General features: G+C 35.8%; 1 non-coding gene across 1 annotated transcript; it reads left to right on the top strand.

Moving 5' to 3' along the window:
* Positions 1–922: 922 nt before the first annotated feature.
* LOC111760669 (small nucleolar RNA SNORA44) lies at positions 923–1,058 on the top strand. The gene has a single exon (XR_002794290.1). It is a non-coding gene; the product is annotated as a small nucleolar RNA SNORA44 (small nucleolar RNA).
* The last annotated feature ends 3,148 nt before the right edge of the window (positions 1,059–4,206 follow it).

The raw sequence follows: 4,206 nt of genomic DNA, 5'->3' as shown, positions 1-4,206 counted from the left end.
ACTCTCGTCAGGTAGCACGGGAACCTGTGTCTCTTTGTGTTGTGTAATCTTGCTGAGGCGCCACTCTATGGCAGGCTGCGCTTTTTGCGCGGGGCGGCTTCCCATGCAGGGCACACTCCTTGCGCATGGGGCTCCTGTATGTGGGGGATACCCATGTGGCATGGCACTCTTTGTGTGCGGCAGCACTGCACGTGGGCCAGCTCACATGGGCTGGGTTCTAACCCTGGACCCTCCTATATAGTAGGTGGATGCTCTATCAGTTGAGCCATGTCCACTTCCCTATAAATATGTTCTAACAAAGTATGAGAACAAAGAGGTTGAAATCATGAAGATGAGCTAAATGGAAATCCTTGAGTTAAAGTATAATAACTAAAATGAAAAATTCACTAGAGAGACTTAAGAGTAGATTTAAAATGGCAGAAGGAAGAAACAGTGAACTCAAAGATAAATCTTGAGAAATTTTGCAATCTAAAGATCAAAAAGTGAAAAGAATGAAGAAACATGAACAGAGTAACAGAGACCTATTGGACACCACCAACTGTGTCATCATATGCAAAATAGGAGTCCCAGAAGAAAAAGAGTTAAAAAAGGTTTCGAAGAAATGGCAAAAACTTTGTAAATCTGATTTAAAGCACTAATCTATATATCCAAGAAGCTCAAAGAAATCCACATAGGATAAAATTAAGAGAGTCACACCTTGACTCATCAAAATCTTGAAAGCAGCAAGAGAAAAATGACTCATCACGTACAGAGGAACCACACACACACACACAAAATTAACAGCTAATTTCACACATAAGAATCAATGAAGGCCAGAAGGAACTAGTATAACATTCTACCTACAGGGAGAAACAAAAACAAAAACCAGCTGGTCAACAAAGAACTGTTATCAGGCAAAACTATCCTTCTAAAAAGAAGGCAACAGCATGTTCCCAAGATCTCCGGCTGCTTGTGGCCTGTGGCCGAGGGATCTCCAATTGAATATGAGAGCAACCTGGAGAGACTGACAACCCAGGTCAGTAGAGTACCTGCAGCTACCACTCAACTTTCCTATAATGTCTCTAAGACCTGGGCTTGGAGGGACCCAAGGCGAGGCGTTTCAATTTCAACTGGTTCAGCACATTCCCATTTATTCTGCAGGTTATCCCTGAGTTTCCAAACAGTGTTCACAAGTCTGAAGATGCCAGTTTATTGCTGCAGCAGATCTGTGATACCTAGAAAGCCATCCTCATCTGATATGGACCTAGATTTGGGAGAAGAACTTGGAAGAGGCAGGATAAAAGGCACCTGGCTGGTTATTAGGTGGAATTTGTGAACACAGCAAGGGGAGTCCTTTGCTTTTTGTTTAGTGCTTATATCCCTTGTGTCTGACATGTTGGTGACCAATAAAATATTTACTCTATGGAAAAAAAAAAAAAGGTGGCAAAATAAAGATGTTCCTAAGTAAACCAATAGAGAGAACTTGTTTCTACCAAAACTGTCTTACAAGATAATTAAAATAAGCATTTCAGACTGAGAGGAAATGACAACAGATGGTAATTTGAATCCACATAAAGAAATAAAAAACACTAGTAAAGGTAACCATGTAGGAAAACAAAATATACATATATTTTTTTGTTTTCTTCTCTTAACTGACTTTTAAAATTACCTTTAAAATAATTACAACATTGTATTCTTGTAAAATATAGGACAATTGCACAGAGTAGGAGGGAGGAAATGGAGCTCCACTGAAGCAAAATTTCTTTATTTTTTTGGAATTAAGTCAGTAGTACTTTGAAATAGAATGTGCTAAGATGCATACTGTATTCCCTAGAGCAACCACTAAGAAATAACTAAAAATATAGTAAAAATAAAACAAAACACAATGGGATTAAAATGTTATACCAAGAAATATTTAACACAAAGGGAATAAAAGGAGAACCAGAGGAACAAAAAAGACATATAGAAAACAGCAAAATGGCAGATGTAATTCAACCATTACCAATTATAAGAATAAACAAACCAATCAAAAAGGCAGAGTGTCAGAAAGAATTTTTTCTTAATTTCAACTACATGCTGTCTACAAGACATAAACGCTAAACTCAAAAACACAAACAGGTTAGAACTAAAAGAATGGAAAAAGATACAGCATTCAAATACAACCATAATAGAGTTGGAGTGGCTATAGCAGCAGACAAGAGAGAAATAGGCAAAAAAATGTTACTAGAGAAAAAGAGGAGCATTTGTATAATAATAAAAAGACCATCAGGAAGATTTAACAATGATAAACATAACATGTACCTAAAAACAGAGCCACAAAATAGATGGGAGCATAACTAAGAACACTGAAAGACAGACAATTCATCAAGAATAGTTTAAGATTTCAAGACAACACTCTCTAAATAATAGGTAGAAAACAGAAAATCAGCAAGGGCAGAGAAGACAGCACTATCAACAAACTTGACATGACATCTATAGAACATTCCATCCAATAACAGAATATGTATTAATTTCAAGCACAAAAAGCCATTAAAAAAGAAAAAAAGCTTTAATGAACTCTAAAAAGGCTCAACTTTGTTCTCGAGCCTCAATAGAATTAAAACTAATTATCAACCATAGGAAAAAACAAACAGGGAAAATCCACAAGTATTTGGAAATTGAATAATACATATATATCTAAATAAGGCATAGGTCAAAGAAAACATCTCAAAGCTAATTAGGAAATACTTTAAAAGAAAATGAAAACACAACATCGCAAAATTCACTGGATGCAACTAAAGTAATGCTTGGAGGTTAGGTTAAATCTTTAAATGCCTATATTAAAAAAAGAATGATCTCAAACTGAGAACTTCAACACTTTAAAAAACTAAGAACAAAAAAGAAGAGCAAACCAAGTCCAAAGGAAGAAGGAAGGAGATAAGATTAGAGCTGAAATCAGTAATATAGAAAAAAAATTAAAAAATAAATGAAATAAAAAATTGTCTTTGAAAAGATAAAAATTGACAGACCTTTAACTAGACTGACCAAAAGAGGGGACACATCACTATCAGAGCTACCAAAATAAAATGGATTATAAGGAAACAGTACGAACAACTTTATGTAAATAAATAAGAGAATTTAGATGAAATTGACGAATCTCTAGAAAGGCACACATGACCAAAACTGGTTCAAGAAACAGAACATTTAAATAGACCTATAACAAGAAACTGAATAGTAATTACAAATCTTCCCAAAAAAAAATCCCAGGCCCATGTGGCTTCACTGGTAAATTCTACAAACATTTAAAGAAATAATACCAGTCTTTCACAAACTTATCCAGAGAAGGTGAGAACACTTCCTACCTTTTTTTGTATTATACCAACACAAAAGTTAGAAAGACATCACAAAAAAATTTAACAATACAGACCAATATCCCTTGTGAATATAAACACAAAACCCCCAACAAAATATTACCAAACCAAATTCAGCAACACATAAAAAAGGATTACACACTACAAAGTGGGATTTACCTTGCTTTAACATTAGAGCAACAATAATATATCATATTAACAGAATAAGACAAAACCAAATAATCACCTCAACAGAAATCAGAAAAAGGATTTGACAAAATCTAACACATATTCATGGTAAAAACTCCCAATAAACTAGGAATAAAAGGAGATATCCCCAACCTAATAAAGGGAATCTATGAAAAATCTGTATTTATCAAGTATAGGGCTAATTATAGACAAGTAAAAGGACCAGGAAAGCCAGTGTAGAGAACCTATAAATGAGCCTAACTCTGTTACAGTGGGGGCTTAAATTCCAAAGGAAGGCCCACTGACAGGGTAGAGAATTCGAGACTTGATAAATATATGTCCACCAGAGACTTAAATCTTTGGTCCATGCATGTGCCAGCTGAGTCCTGAGTTTCATCAGAGTTGCAACACCTGCTTTCCATTTCACTGGACTCACCCAGGAAAAATAAGGAGATAATGATGGACATGCCCATACCAAGCAACAGAGTGTCTGCCATCTGCAAGCAAAATACCCCCACCCAGCTGCCCCCATGGGAACTAAGCCCCATCTCAATTAGCAGTGTGGGCATCACCATCCAAAAATCCTCAAGATTGAGGAATGAAGAATGAACTAAAGTAGATTTAATATTAATCTACTATAGACATGTCGTTCTAGCAATGGAAGAACTTTTACCATTGACATAAAGGCAGTGGCCACAAGAGGTTCTGA

The sequence above is a fragment of the Dasypus novemcinctus genome, chromosome 18 (genome assembly GCF_030445035.2).
Source record: "Dasypus novemcinctus isolate mDasNov1 chromosome 18, mDasNov1.1.hap2, whole genome shotgun sequence".
NCBI lineage: Eukaryota > Metazoa > Chordata > Mammalia > Cingulata > Dasypodidae > Dasypus > Dasypus novemcinctus.
Note: the sequence above shows the minus strand (reverse complement) of the source record. Positions and strands in the feature narration are given on the sequence as shown.